This window comes from Rhinoraja longicauda, chromosome 8, assembly GCF_053455715.1.
Source record: "Rhinoraja longicauda isolate Sanriku21f chromosome 8, sRhiLon1.1, whole genome shotgun sequence".
In the NCBI taxonomy this organism is placed as follows: Eukaryota; Metazoa; Chordata; class Chondrichthyes; order Rajiformes; family Arhynchobatidae; genus Rhinoraja; species Rhinoraja longicauda.
The window spans coordinates 7,065,629-7,081,106 of NC_135960.1; the positions used below are offsets into that span (position 1 = coordinate 7,065,629).

At 47.5% G+C, this 15,478-nt stretch overlaps 1 pseudogene across 1 annotated transcript in view; it reads left to right on the plus strand.

Annotated features, from left to right (window-relative positions):
- Window positions 1-15,478, plus strand: part of LOC144595735 (contactin-associated protein-like 5) — an 852,226-nt pseudogene that overhangs the window by 336,023 nt on the left and 500,725 nt on the right. Inside the window, exon 5 of the transcript XR_013547532.1 lies at window positions 12,007-12,210. The product of XR_013547532.1 is annotated as a contactin-associated protein-like 5 (transcript). The remainder of the gene's footprint in view (window positions 1-12,006; window positions 12,211-15,478) is intronic.

A 15,478-nucleotide genomic window follows, 5' to 3' on the forward strand; every position in this document is an offset into this window, starting at 1 on the left:
CTCAGGAGAGAAGGAATGGGTGACGTTTTCGGGGTCGATAAACGCCAAGTCCTTGCTGCTATCAGATGTGATAGACCTAGTGTATGGGGGGCTTTATTCACAAAATGCTGGAGTAACTCAGCAGGTCAGGCAGCATCTCAGGAGAGAAGGAATGGGTGACGTTTCGGGTCGAGACCCTTCTTCAGACTGATGTCAGGGGGGCGGGACAAAGGAAGGATAGAGGTGGAGACAGGAAGATAGAGGGAGATCTGGGAAGGAGGAGGGGAAGAGAGGGACAGAGGAACTATCTAAAGTTGGAGAAGTCGATGTTCATACCGCTGGGCTGCAAGCTGCCCAAGCGAAATATGAGGTGCTGTTCCTCCAATTTACGGTGGGCCTCACTATGGCACTGGAGGAGGCCCATGACAGAAAGGTCAGACTGGGAATGAGAGGGGGAGTTGAAGTGCTCAGCCACCGGGAGATCAGTTTGGCCGACGCGGACCGAGCGCAGGTGTGTATTGGGGTGATCACTGGTTAGCATGAACTCGGTGGGCCGAAGGTCCTGTTTCCACCCTGTATCGCTAAACTAAACTAAACTACATTACCCTCTAGGTCAGACACAAAGCAAAGCGTTGCACTTTTGCGTGATGCCATTAATTGGAACAGATCCTCGCACTGCCCAAGGAACAAGCTTGTGAATGAGGCAATCAAGTATAATTTGATACCTGACGGCAGCTTGGATAATTGTGCGTCCTTCTCCACTGTGGTTAGCCGGCTTCAAATCCAACGCCAACTGCCTTGATTAAAGGCTCTTCATCCCAGAACTCAAGGAGTGCAAGCTAAATTAATTTGGACAGTCTCAACTGGATTCTAATGGATGCAATTTTACAGTGGAAAACTGCCCATAATTCAGCCGCAATTCGCTAAACTGACAGGCGCACTTTAAAAGGCCTCAGGATTGGGGATTCTTCACAGTGGCAGCATCTTACATTAGCGAAGTCAATGGTGATAATCTTGAAGAAGGTACCCATCCAAGATTACTGCCCCTTTGTACAGTCAGAGACCCTTTTGACAGCAGCTTAAATGTTCTCAATCACTTCAATAAAAGTAAAAAAGAGTGCCCACCCTCATCAGGAAAAGCTTAAAAGACTTTGGGCGGCACGGTGGCGCAGCGGTAGAGTTGCTGCCTTACAGCGAATGCAGCGCCGGTGTCCCAGGTTCGATCCCGACTACGGGCGCCGTCCGTACGGAGTTTGTACGTTCCCCCCGTGACCTGCGCGGGTTTTCTCCGAGATCTTCGGTTTCCTCCCACACTCCAAAGACGTGCAGGTATGTAGGTTAATTGGCTTGGTACAAATGTGAAAAATGTCGTCCCTGGTGTGTGTAGGATGGTGTTAGTGTGCGGGGATCGCCGGGCGGCGCGGACTCGGTGGGCCGAAGGGCCTGTTTCCGCCCTGTACCTCTAAACTAAAATAAACTAGGCACTCATCTCTGTAGAACAGGGGTGATGTAGTTTAGTTTAATTTAGTTTAGTTTAGAGATTCAGGGTGGAAACAGGACCTTCGGCCCACCGAGTTCACGCTGACCAGCGATCACCCATACGCTAGGTCTATCACGCACACAGCATGGACAATTTACAGAAGCCAATTAGCCACCAAACCTGGAATGTGGGAGGAATGTGGGACGAAATGGGAGCACCCGGAGAAAACCCGTGCGGTCGCAGGGAGAACATGCAATCTCCATACGGACTGTGCCCCGTGGTCAGCATCAAGAAGTCAAGCAATCGTGGCGAATTGTGGACGCAGCCCAGACCATCACACAAACCGACCTCCCTTCCATTGACTCCATTTATACCTCACGCTGCCTCGGCAAGGCCAGCAACATAAAATCAAGGACCAGTCGCACCCCGGTCACTCCCTCTTCTCCCCTCTCCCATCGGGCAAAAGGTGCAGAAGTGTGTAAACGCACACCTCCAGATTCAGGGACTGTTTCTTCCCAGCTGTTATCAGGCAACTGAACCATCCTACCACAACCAGAGAGCAGTGCTGAACTACTATCTAGCTCTTCAATGACCCTTGGACTATTCTTGATCGGACTCTGCTGGCTTTACCTTGCACTAAACATTATTCCCTTATCGTATATCTATACACTGTGGATGGATGGATTGTAATCATGTGTTGCCTTTCCGCTGACTGGTTAGCACGCAACAATAGCTTTTCACTGTACCTCGGTGCACGTCACAATAAACTAAACTGAAACTGAAACTGAAACCTGGGTCTCTGGCGCTGTAAGGCAGCAACTCTGCCGCTGCCACCACTGGAGGTGATCAAATTTAGGAACTGCAGATGTTGGTTGCAAAAAAAAAAGACACAAAGTGCTGGAGTAACTCGGCGGGTCAGGCGGCATCCCTGGAGAACATGGATAGGTGACATTTAGCCGACATGGTGACCCTCCAGTCTGAAGAAGGGTCCCGATCTGAAACGTCACCTATCCACGTTCTCCAGGGATGGGTGAGTTGAGTTAATCCTGCACTTTGTGGTCTTTTTTGTTTAAATTTAGGACTAGGTTTAGTGAGGTATCAAAGTATGGGGTTTCCAATTTGGGGAGATTATAACAGAAAAGATAGGAATTGAGAGAAAGCTTTATGTTCTGTAGAAGGGTCTCGATCTTGCGTATCTTTCATTCATCGTTCCTTATCCTTCTGCATCATCGTCTGTATCTCTCTCATTTCCCAGGTATCACAAAATGCTGGAGTAACTCAGCAGGTCAGGCAGCATCTCAGGAGAGAAGGAATGGGTGACGTTTCGGGTCGAGACCCTTCTTCAGACTGACTTCTTCCCTCTCCCCTGACTCTCAGTCTGAAGAAGGGCCTCGACCCCAAACGTCACCTGTTCCTTTTCTCCAGAGATGCAGCCAGACCCGCTGAGTTACTCCAGCTTTGCGTGTCTATCTTTGGTTTTAACCAGCATCTGAAGAAAGACTGGGTAGACTGGGCTTGTACTCGCTGGAATTTAGAAGACTGAGGGGGGATCTTATTGAAACATATAAAATTCGTAAGGGGTTGGAGAGGCTAGATGCGGGAAGATTGTTCCCGATGTTGGGGAAGTCCAGAACCAGGGGTCACAGCTTAAGGATAAGGGGGAAGTCTTTTAGGACCGAGATGAGAAAACATTTCTTCACACAGAGATTGGTGAATCTGTGGAATTCTCTGCCACAGAAGGTAGTTGAGGCCAGTTCATTGGCTATATTTAAGAGGGAGTTAGATGTGGCCCTTGTGGCTAAAGGGATCAGGGGGTATGGAGAGAAGGCAGGTACGGGATACTGAGTTGGATGATCAGCCATGATAATATTGAATGGCGGTGCAGGCTCGAAGGGCCGAATGGCCTACTCCTGCACCTATTTTCTTTGTTTCTATGTTTCTATCTGCAGTTCCTTCCTACACGCAAGCCTTTTTTTCTTGAACACTTATGATATTGAAAGCCCAGCCTGAGTGGACACAGGAAGCAGACACAATAGTAACTTACTTACACCAGATAATTATTTTCAGGGTCCCGACCCAAAACGTCACCTGTACATGTTCTCCAGCGATGCTGCCTGACCCGCTGAGTTACTCCAGCACTTTGTGTCTTCCCTTGGTGCACCAGCATCTGCAGTTCCCTGCTTCTACCAGTTATTTTAAGGAATCTCGAGGGCTGTAAGGAAGAGGCAGTGCACCAAGGAGAGGGAGCTTGGGGGGTAGCTTACAACCTAACGGTACATTAGCAAATTTGCAGATGATTCAAAGCTGGGTGGAATTGTGAGCTGTGAGGAAGATGCTATGAGGTTGCAGAGTGACTTCGACAGGTTGTGTGAGTGGGCGGATGCACGGCAGATGCAGTTTAATGTGGATAAGTGTGAGGTTGTCCACTTCGGTGGTAAGAATAGGAAGGCAGATTATTATCTGAATGGTGTCAAGTTAGGAAATGGGGACGTACAACGAGATCTGGGTGTCCTAGTGCATCAGTCACTGAAAGGAAGCATGCAGGTACAGCAGGCAGTGAAGAAAGCCAATGGAATGTTGGCCGTCATAACAAGAGGAGTTGAGTATAGGAGCAAAGAGGTCCTTCTGCAGTTGTACAGGGCCCTAGTGAGACCGCACCTAGAGTGCTGTGTGCAATTTTGGTCTCCAAATTTGAGGAAGGATATTCTTGCTATTGAGGGCGTGCAGCCTAGGTTAACTAGGTTAATTCCCTGAATGGCGGGACTGTCATATGTTGAAAGACTGGAGCGGTACACTGTATACACTGGAATTTAGATGGATGAGAAGGGATCTTATCGAAACATATAAGATTATTTAGGGGTTGGACACGTTAGAGGCAGGAAGCATGCCTGGGAAATGAGAGAGATACAGACGATGATGCAGAAGGATAAGGAACGATGAATGAAAGATATGTAAAAAAAGCAACGGGGATTAAGGAAACGTTCCTGTCTCTCAGCCTGAAGAAGGGTCTCGACCGGAAACGTCGCCTATTCCTTTTCTCCAGAGATGCTGTCTGACCCGCTGAGTTACTCCAGCTTTTTGTGTGTGTCTTCAAGATTTAAAAAAAAAGGCTCCTTGTTTTGCCTCTGGCTCTTTACATCTGTGACCAAACAATGTCAAGTATTTATCAGGGAATCAGTAATGCCGTATGGTGTTTGCTCCTTATATCTGAAATGAGATCCTATCCAGAACCACAATCTGAAAGCCACGAGCAAGTGTAGAAAAAAACATTCCCACAGATGGCAGACAGTTGTTGAGTTAACAGATTTTTAACACGAGCAACCCTTGCCCAGCGAGGTGCAAGGATATTTCTTTAATGTTTACTTCTTGAACCTGTTTACAGTGGGCAACTATTCTGAGGACCAGAGGACATAGGTTCAAGGTGAAGGGGAAAAGATTCAATAGGATTCTGAAGGGTAACTTTTTCCACACAAAGGGCGGTGGGTGCAAGGAACGAGCTGCCAGAGGAGGAGAACTAACGGAGGGCTTCGAGACCATCCTTGCGGGGGATGGAAGTGTAGTTTACATTGGCGAAACCAAGCGCAGGCTTGGCGATCGCTTCGCTCAACACCTGCGCTCGGTTCGCATTGGCCAAGCTGATCTCCCGGTGGCCGAGCACTTCAACTCCCCCTCCCATTCCCAGTCTGACCTTTCTGTCATGGGCCTCCTCCAGTGCCATGGTGAGGCCCACCGGAAATTGGAGGAACAGCACCTCATATTTCGCCTGGGCAGCTTGCAGCCCAGCGGTATGAACATCGACTTCTCCAACTTTAGATAGTGTTTTGAGGAGGTTCAACATAATGTCCCTGCCTCTGTGTTTCTTGCCTCTATAAACACTCAGACCTATTAGAAACAGAGAAACATAGAAAATAAGTGCAGGAGTAGGCCATTCGGACCTTCGAGCCTGTACCGCCATTCAATATAAACATGGCAGATCACCCAAGATCAGTACCCTGTTCCTGCTTTCTCCCAAATCCCTTGATTCCATTAGCCCTAAGAGCTACATCTTGAATACATCCAGTAAATTGGGCTCCACTGCCTTCTGCGGCAGAGAATTCCACAGATTCACAACTCTCTGGGTGAAGAAGTTTTTCCTCATCTCAGTACTAAATGGCCTACCCTTATTCTTAAATTGTGACCCCTGGTTCTGGACTCTCCCAACATGGGGAACATTTTTCCTACATCTAGCCTGTCCAATCCCTTAAAAAATATATTTTTCTATAAGATCCCCTCTCATCCTTCTACATTCCAGTGAATAAAAGCCCAGTCGACCCATTCTGGATTAATTATAATGGATCCATTACTAAGCTTCTCTCTCTATTCCCTCATTGGGCCTTGCCTCTTTCAAGGTTTTCTGCACAACCGAAACGCCCCCATTCCTTCTCTCCTGAGATGCTGCCTGACCTGCTGAGTTACTCCAGCATTTTGTGAATAAATACCTTTGACATCCAAGGTGCTCTGTTCAAGTTGCGTTGAGTTGAGTTTTATTGTCATTTGCACAAGTACATTAAGTAGAGTTGCCAACTGTCCCGTATTAGCCGGGACATCCCGTATATTGGGCTGAATTGGTTTGTCCCGTATGGGACCGCCCTTGTCCCGTATTAGGCCCGGGGAGCACTGTAGGCCCGGACACTGTATGCACCGACATTGTAGACCCGGACACTGTGGGCCCGGGGGCTGCTGTAGACCCGGACAGTGTACACAAGAACACAAGAAAATAGGAGCAAGAGTAGGCCAACCGGCCCCTCGAGCCCGCTCCGCCATTCAATACGATCATGGCTGATCCTACCCCAACCCCCGTCCCACTATCGCCCTTCTTCCCACCCAAAAGAACCGTGTGATCTCCTGGGAGAGGCGAAAAAACGGATAAAAACCCAGGCCAATTTGGGAAAAAAATCCGGGAAATTCCTCTCCGACCCCAAGCTAGGCGATTGAAACTTGTCCAGGAGATTACTCAGGTCTTACTATACTAACAATACCTCATGTCCACTTCCCTGCCCGCTCCACGTATCCCCTAATTCCCTTGTATATTAAAAAACAATCTATTTCCTGCTTCCACAGCTCCCTGAGGCAGCGAATTCCACAGACTAACCACCCTCTGAGTGAAGAAGTTTCTCCTCATCTCAGTTTTAAAAGAGCCCCCTCTTATTCTAAGACTATGCCCCCTAGTTCTGGTCTCCCCGATCATCGGAAACATCTTTAGCGCATCCACCCGATCAAGGCCTCTCACGATCTTATACGTTTCAATAGGATCGCCTCTCATTCTTCTGAACTCCAATGAGAAAAGTCCCAACCTACTTAACCTTTCCTCATATGTCAACCCCCTCATCCCTGGAATTAACCGTGGAAACCTTCTCTGCACTGCCTCCACAGCAAGTACATCCTTTCTTAAATATGGACACCAAAACTGCACACAGTATTCCAAATGCGGTCTTACCAATACTGTATACAGCCGCAGCAAAACCTCCCTACTTTTATACTCTATCCCCCTGGCAATAAAGGCTAAGACTCCATTGGCCTTCCTAATCACTTGCTGCACCTGCATACTAACTTTTTGTGATTCCTGTACTAGCACCCCCAGGTCCCTTTGCGTTGTATTACCACGCAGCTCCTCCCCATTTAGAAAATAACTTGCTTTACGATTTTTTTTCTCCAAAATGCATAACTTCACATTTATCAGTATTAAATTTCATCTGCCAAGTCGCTGCCCACTCTCCTGGCTTATCTATATCCTTTTGCAGGCTTTTTCTATCCTCCTCACTCCCTGCTTTTCCTCCGATTTTTGTGTCATCTGCGAACTTGGATATATTACACTTGGTCCCCTGCTCTAAGTCATTTATATAAATTGTAAACAGCTGGGGTCCCAGCACCGACCCCTGCGGAACCCCACTAGTCACCGATTGCCATCCCGAGTATGATCCATTTATCCCAACTCTCTGCTTCCTGTTTGAAAGCCAATCTTCTACCCATGCTAATATATTACCCCTAATCCCATGATTTTTTATCTTAAGTAATAGTCTTTTATGTGGCACCTTATCAAAAGCCTTTTGGAAGTCCAAGTTAACCACATCCCGTAGGCCCGGAGGCCAGGGCTCCGCCTACCGGAGGTTGCATAGCAACCCGCCTTCCGGCCCGGGCGGCCGTCGTTGGTGGAGCGGGACATTCCAGACACCTACCCTGTTGAAAAAACACTTGCCTCGTAAATCTTTTTTAAACCTTTAAACTGAAAGTTATGCCCTCGGGTATTTGACATTACCACCCTGGAAGGAAAGAAATCTCTAACACTCTGCCCTATCTGTACCACTGATAATTTTGTACACATCTATCAGGTTGCCCCTCAGCCCCTGATAGTCGAGAGATAGAGTGCTCATTTTCTGGATAGTAAATGTGCAGGAAAGAACTGCAGATGCTGGAGTAAATCGAAGACAGGCACAAAATGCTGGAGTAACTCAGCGGGACAGGCAGGATCTCTGGAGAGAAGGAATGGGTGACGTTTCGGGTCGAGGCCCTTCACCAGACCTGATGTCAGGGGAGTGGGCGGTATAGAGATAAAATGTAGTCGGAGACAGTAAGACTAGTGGGAGAACTGACAAGGAGGAGGGCATGGAGAGAGAGGGAAAGCAAGGGTTAATTGACGTTAGAGAAGTCAATGTTCACGCCGCTGGGGTGCAAACTACGCAAGCGAAATACGAGGTGCTGTTCCTCCAATTTGTGCTGGGCCTCACTCTGACAACGGAGGAGGACACCCAGGACAGAAAGGTCAGTGTGGGAATGGGAGGGGGAATTTAAAATGCTGAGCAACCTGGAGATCAGGTAGGTTTACACTGGAATTTAGAGGGATGAGAGGGGATCTTATCGAAACATATAAGATTATTAAGGGGTTGGACACGTTAGAGGCAGGAAACATGTTCCCAATGTTGGGGGAGTCCAGAACCAGGGGCCACAGTTTAAGAGTAAGGGATAGGCCATTTAGAACGGAGATGAGGAAAAAAAAATTCAGTCAGAGAGTTGTAAATCTGTGGAATTCTCTGCCTCAGAAGGCAATGGAGGCCAATTCTGCGAATGCATTCAAGAGAGAGCAAGATAGAGCTCTTAAGGATAGCGGAGTCAGGGGGTATGGGGAGAATATATAGTATAAGAAAATAACTGCAGGTGCTGGTACAAATCGAAGGTATTTATTCACAAAATGCTAGAGTAACTCAGCAGGTCAGGCAGCATCTCGGGAGAAACATAGAAACATAGAAACATAGAAAATAGGTGCAGGAGTAGGCCATTCGGCCCTTCGAGCCTGCACCACCATTCAATATGATCATGGCTGATCATTCAGCTCAGTAGCCTGTACCTGCCTTCTCTCCATACCCCCTGATCCCTTTAGCAAAAAGGGCCACATCTAACTCCCTCTTAAATATAGCCAATGAACTGGCCTCAACTACCTTCTGTGGCAGAGAATTCCACAGACTCACCACTCTCTGTGTGAAGAAATGTTTTCTCATCTCGGTCCTAAAAGACTTCCCCCTTATCCTTAAGCTGTGACCCCTGGTTCTGGACTCCCCCAACATCGGGAACAATTTTCCCGCATCTAGCCTCTCCAACCCATTAAGAATTTTATATGTTTCTATAAGATCCCCCCTCAGTCTTCTAAATTCCAGCGAGTACAAGCCCAGTCTATCTAGTCTTTCCTCATATGTAAGTCCCGCCATCCCAGGGATCAATCTGGTGAACCTTCTCTGTACTCCCTCTAAGGCAAGAACGTCTTTCCTCAGGTTAGGAGACCAAAACTGCACACAATACTCCAGGTACGGTCTCACCAAGGGCCTGTACAACTGCAGCAGAACCTCCCTGCTCCTAAACTCAAATCCTCTTGCTATGAATGCCAACATACCATTCGCTTTCTTCGCTGCCTGCTGCACCTGCATGCTTGCTTTCAATGACTGGTGCACCATGACACCCAGGTCACGTTGCATCTCCCCTTCTCCCAATCAGTCACCATTCAGGTAATACTCTGCTTTCCTGTTCTTGCCGCCAAAGTGGATAACCTCACATTTATCCACATTATATTGCATCTGCCATGCATTTGCCAACTCGCCTAATCTATCCAAGTCACTCTGCAGCCTCCTAGCATCCTCCTCGCAGCTAACACTGCCACCCAGCTTCGTGTCATCCGCAAACTTAGAGATGTTGCATTCAATTCCCTCGTCCAAATCATTAATATACACTGTAAATAACTGGGGTCCCAGCACTGAGCCTTGCGGTACCCCACTAGTCACTGCCTGCCATTCCGAAAAGGACCCGTTTATTCCTACTCTTTGCTTCCTGTCCGCCAACCAATTTTCTATCCACCTCAACACTGAACCCTCAATACCGTGTGCTTTAAGTTTGTACACCAATCTCCTATGTGGGACCTTGTCGAAGGCCTTCTGAAAGTCCAGATATAACACATCGACTGGTTCTCCCTTATCCACTCTACTAGTTACATCCTCGAAAAATTCTATAAGATTCGTCAGACATGATTTGCCTTTGGTAAATCCATGCTGACTTTGTCCGATGATTTCACCACTTTCCAAATGTAATGCTATCACATCTTTAATAACTGACTCTAGCATTTTCCCCACTACCGATGTTAGGCTAACTGGTCTATAATTCCCCGTTTTCTCTCTCCCTCCCTTTTTAAAAAGTGGGAGAGAAGGAATGGGTGACGTTTCGGGTCGAGACCCTTCTTCAGACTGATGGGGAGAAGGCAGGAACGGGGTACTGATTGAGAATGATCAGCCATGATCACATTGAATGGTGGTGTTGGCTTGAAGGGCTGAATGGCCTACAATTGTATATTGTCTATTGTCTATTTAGGCGGATTGAGCAGAGCGATCTCCGAGCCTGCGCTTGTTCTCTGGATATTAAAGATGGGCAATAGATTTTGACCATGCTGGTTACGCACAGACCCTGAAAATGAATATATAAAAGAATAAGTTGGACCGTCACAGTTGCTTGCAGTCCCTCGGGGCGAGCTCCACCATTCAATAAGATCAATGGCTGATTAATCTAACACTTGACTTTCTGAACATTTTTAAAAAATCTTCCTCAGTCTGGAACGTATTTAATGAATCAGAGTCCACAGCTTCCTCGAGAAGTAATTCCACATATTACTTTTCAGTTGTTAATTTGGTGGGATTTGGCCACCGACGGCTCGGCAAGGAGGGGCAGCGGGTAATGATGCTGCCTCGTGACGCCAGAGTCACCCGGTTCGATTTGAGGAAGGATATTCTTGCTATTGAGGGCGTGCAGCGTAGGTTTACTAGGTTAATTCCTGGAATGGCGGGACGATCATATGTTGAAAGACTGGAGCGACTAGGCTTGTATACACTGGAATTTAGAAGGATGAGAGGAGATCTTATCGAATCGTATAAGATTATTAAGGGGTTAGACACGTTAGAGGCAGGAAACATGTTCCCAATGTTGGGGGAGTCCAGAACAAGGGGCCACAGTTTAAGAATAAGGGGTAGGCCATTTAGAACTGAGATGAGGAAAAACTTTTTCAGTCAGAGAGTTGTGAATCTATGGAATTCTCTGCCTCAGAAGGCAGTGGAGGCCAATTCTCTGAATGCATTCAAGAGAGAGCTGGATAGAGCTCTTAAACATAGCGGAGTCAGGGGGTATGGGGAGAAGGCAGGAACGGGGTACTGATTGAGAATGATCAGCCATGATCACATTGAATGGCGGTGCTGGCTCGAAGGGCTGAATGGCCTCCTCCTGCACCTATTGTCTATTGTCTATTGAGTTTCCTACGGGTTTCCTTGCACATCCCAAAGGCGGCAACATTCTGTAAAATTGCCCTAAATGTCCAAGGGGGGGTGGATGGGAAAATGGGGTCACATGGAACTAGCTCGATGGCCAGCATGGAATTGGTGGGCTGAAGGGCCTGTTTCAAAGCTACATTTCTAAACCAAACTAAATTAAACCAAACTAAACTAATCTGCATGAGTCTCAAACAGCCCTTAAGGAAGACACAATCCTTTTAGAGATACAGTTCCTTCTCTCTGCATCATCTTAAATAGGATACACCTCGTGCCCCCTTCTTCTATCAAAGGAGATGCCTCTTCAGCATCAATGCTGTTGCGCCCCCAAGATCTCTACTAAGATCGTTGCATTTTTCTGCACGGTGGCGCAGCGGTGGTGTTCCTGCCTCGCAGCGCCAGATACCCGGGTTCGATCCTGACCACGGGTGCTGCCTGTAAGGAGTTTGTACGTTCTCCCCGTGACCTGCGTGGGTCTTCTCCGGGTTCCTCCCACACTCCAAAGACGTAAAGACAGGTTTTGTGGGTGAACTGGCGTGGTAGAAGTGTGAATTGTCCCGAGTGTGCGTGCGGAATGGTCTGTTGGAGTGCGGACAGGGACGGCTGGTCGGCATGGACCCGGTGGGCCGAAGGGCCTTTTTCCGTGCTGTGCCTCGAAACTAAGCACTGGAAATAAGCTGGACTAGAAACGGTGACCGCCTGGGTTTTCTTTTGCAGGGTCTGATGTGGCTGACTTCGACGGGAGGAGTTCCATGTTCTACAGGTTCAACCAGAAGAGCGTGACCACGGTGAAGGACGCCATCTTCCTGAAGTTCAAGACGATGAGAAGCGACGGTGTGGTACTGCACGGCCAGGGGCCGCAAGGAGACCACGTCACTCTGGAGCTGAGGAAAGGCAAGCTCTCGCTGGAGGTCCACTTAGGTATGGCGTCTCCCTCGCTCCTGTCTACAGCAAAAATAGATAGATACTGTGTGGAAACAGGCCCAACTTGCCCAAACCAGCCAACATGCCCCATCCACACTAGTCCCACCTGCCTATGTTTGCCCCATATCCCTCTAAACTTGTCCTATCCATGTACCTGTCTAAATGTTTCTTAAACGTTGGGATAAGTCCCTGCCTCAACTACCTCATAGAGTCTTACAGCGTGATAACAGGCCCTATGGCCCAACTTGCCCACACCAGCCAACATTAGTCCTACCTGCCTACGTTTGGCCCATATCCCTCTAAACCTGTCCTATCCATGTACCTGTCTGAATATTTGATAAACGTTGGGATAGTCCCTGCCTCAACTACCTCATAGAGTCTTACAGTGTGATAACAGGCCCAATGGCCCAACTTGCCCACACCAGCCAACATGTCCCATCTACACTAGTCCCACCTGCCTACCTTTGGCCCATATCCCTCTAAATCTCTCCTATCCATGTACCTATCTAAATGTTTCTTAAACGTTGGGATAAGTCCCTGCCTCAACTACCTCATAGAGATATACAGCGTGGAAACAGGCCCAATGGCCCAACTTGCCCACACCGGCCAACATGTCTCAGCTACACTTGTCCCACCTGCCTGCGTTTGGCCCATATCCCTCTAAACCTGTCCTATTCATGTACCTGTCTGAATATTTGTTAAACGTTGGGATAAGTCCCTGCCTCAACTACCTCATATACGTCATACAGCGTGGAAACAGGTCCTATGGCCAAACTTGGCCACATCGGCCAACATGCCCCATCTACACTAGTCCCACCTGCCTGCATTTGGCCCATATCCCTCTAAACCTGTCCTATCCATGTACCTGTCTGAATATTTGTTAAACGTTGGGATAGTCCCTGCCTCAACTACCTCATAGAGTCTTGCAGCATGGAAACAGGTCCTATGGCCAAACTTGGCCACACCGGCCAACATGCCCCATCTACACTGGTCCCACCTACCTGCGTTTGGCCCATATCCCTCTAAATCTCTCCTATCCATGTACCATCTACCCATAAACGTTTCCACGCTGTGTCTATAAAGTAAACGAGACTAAACAGAGAAATCAGTTAAAATCCCACTGCAAATGATAAGAAATTGAAATTCAATTAAATCTGGATATTTGTGATCATGAAATCAAGGTGGCACAGTGGCATAGTTGGTAGTGTTGCTGCCTTACATGGCCAGAGACCCGGGTTAGATCCTGACTACGGGTGCAGTCTCTACGGAGTTGTTCCTGTGACCTGCGGGGGTCTTCCCCAGGTGCTCTGGTTTCCTCCCTCGGCTCATCGAGTCCACACCGACCAATTAACCTGCAAACCTGTAAGTCTTTGGAATGTGACACAAAATGCTGGAGTAACTCAGCGGGTCGGGCAGCATCTCTGGAGAGAAGGAATGGGTGACGTTTCGGGTCGAGACCCTTCTTCAGACTGGTTAGGGATAAGGCATACGAGAGATATCGACGGTGATGTGGAGAGATAAAGAACAATGAATGAAAGATATGCAAAATAGTAACGATGATGAAGGAAACAGGCGATTGTAAGCTGTTTGTAGGGCGAAAATAAGAAGCTAGTGCGAATTGGGTGGGGGAGGGATAGAGAGAGAGAGGGAATGCCGGGGCTACCTGAAGTGAGAGAAATCATGACTCATACCACTGGGCTGTAAGCTGCCCAAGCGAAATCTGAGATGCTGTTCCTCCAATTTGCGTTTAGTCTTTGGAGTGTGTTAGGTAACCGAGCACCCGGAGAAAACCTAGGCAGGGCTTGAGGTAAACGTTCAGACAAGCATCCGTAGTCAGGATCGAACCTGGGTCTTTGGCAACTCTAACGCTAGACTCTCCCACTGGTGGAAATATCCTCTCCACATCCACTCTATCCAAGCCTTTCACTATTCTGTGCGTTTCAATGAGGTCCCCCCTCATTCTTCTAAACTCCAGCGAGTACAGGCCCAGTGCCGACAAACGCTCAAAACTCGAACCTATTGAGTTTTTAATTTTTATTTAAGATTTCAGACTAGTTAATGCGCAACAAAAGCTTTTCACTGTACCCCGGTACACATTACAATTAAACTAATCTATTTCTATATTTAAAATCCATGTATTACAATAGATAATTAGGGGATTGGACACATTAGAGGCAGGAAACATGTTCCCAATGTTGGGGGAGTCCAGAACAAGGGGCCACAGTTTAAGAATAAGGGGTAGGCCATTTAGAACGGAGATGAGGAAGAACTTTTTCAGTCAGAGAGTGGTGAAGGTGTGGAATTCTCTGCCTCAGAAGGCAGTGGAGGCCAGTTCGTTGGATGCTTTCAAGAGAGAGCTGGATAGAGCTCTTAAGGATAGCGGAGTGAGGGGGTATGGGGAGAAGGCAGGAACGGGGTACTGATTGAGAGTGATCAGCCATGATCGCATTGAATGGCGGTGCTGGCTCGAAGGGCTGAATGGCCTACTCCTGCACCTATTGTCTATTGTCTATAATAAACAATAGACAATAGGTGCAGGAGTTGGCCATTTGGCCCTTTGAGCCAGCACCGCCATTCAATGTGATCATGGCTGATCATTCTCAATCAGTACCCCGTTCCTGCCTTCTCCCTATACCCCCTGACTCTGCTATCCTTAAGGGCTCTATCTAGCTCTCTCCTGAATGCATTCAGAGAATTGGCCTCCACTGCCTTCTGAGGCAGAGAATTCCACAGATTTACAACTCTGTGACTGAAAAGGTTTTTCCTCATCTCCGTTCTAAATGGCCTACCCCTTATTTTTAAACTATGGCCCCTGGTTCTCGACTCCCCCAACATTGGTAACATGTTTCCTGCCTCTAACGTGTCCAATCCCTTAATAATCTTATACGTATTCTCTTTATCATGTATCTGTACATTTTGGATGGCACGACTGTAATCATGTATAGTCTTTCAGCTGACTAGTTAGCACACAACAAATGCTTTTCACTGTACCTCGGTACACGTGACAACAAACTTATATTGAAACTCATAAACTCAGATTTTCAGCATCTGAAGACTGAAACAAAAAAAATTAGCAAACCTGGTAGCTGAAGATCGTAGTGTTCAATTAAAGTTGAGCGAAGATTCCTTATTGCTGGAGTATTTTGGGATAATGATCATGTTAAGCAAATTATAATCCAGAGATATTAGTTCAAATCTCTCCTCAACAGCTGAGAAATGCAAATCCAATTAAATCTGGTTATTAGTGGTCATGAAACTACTGAGA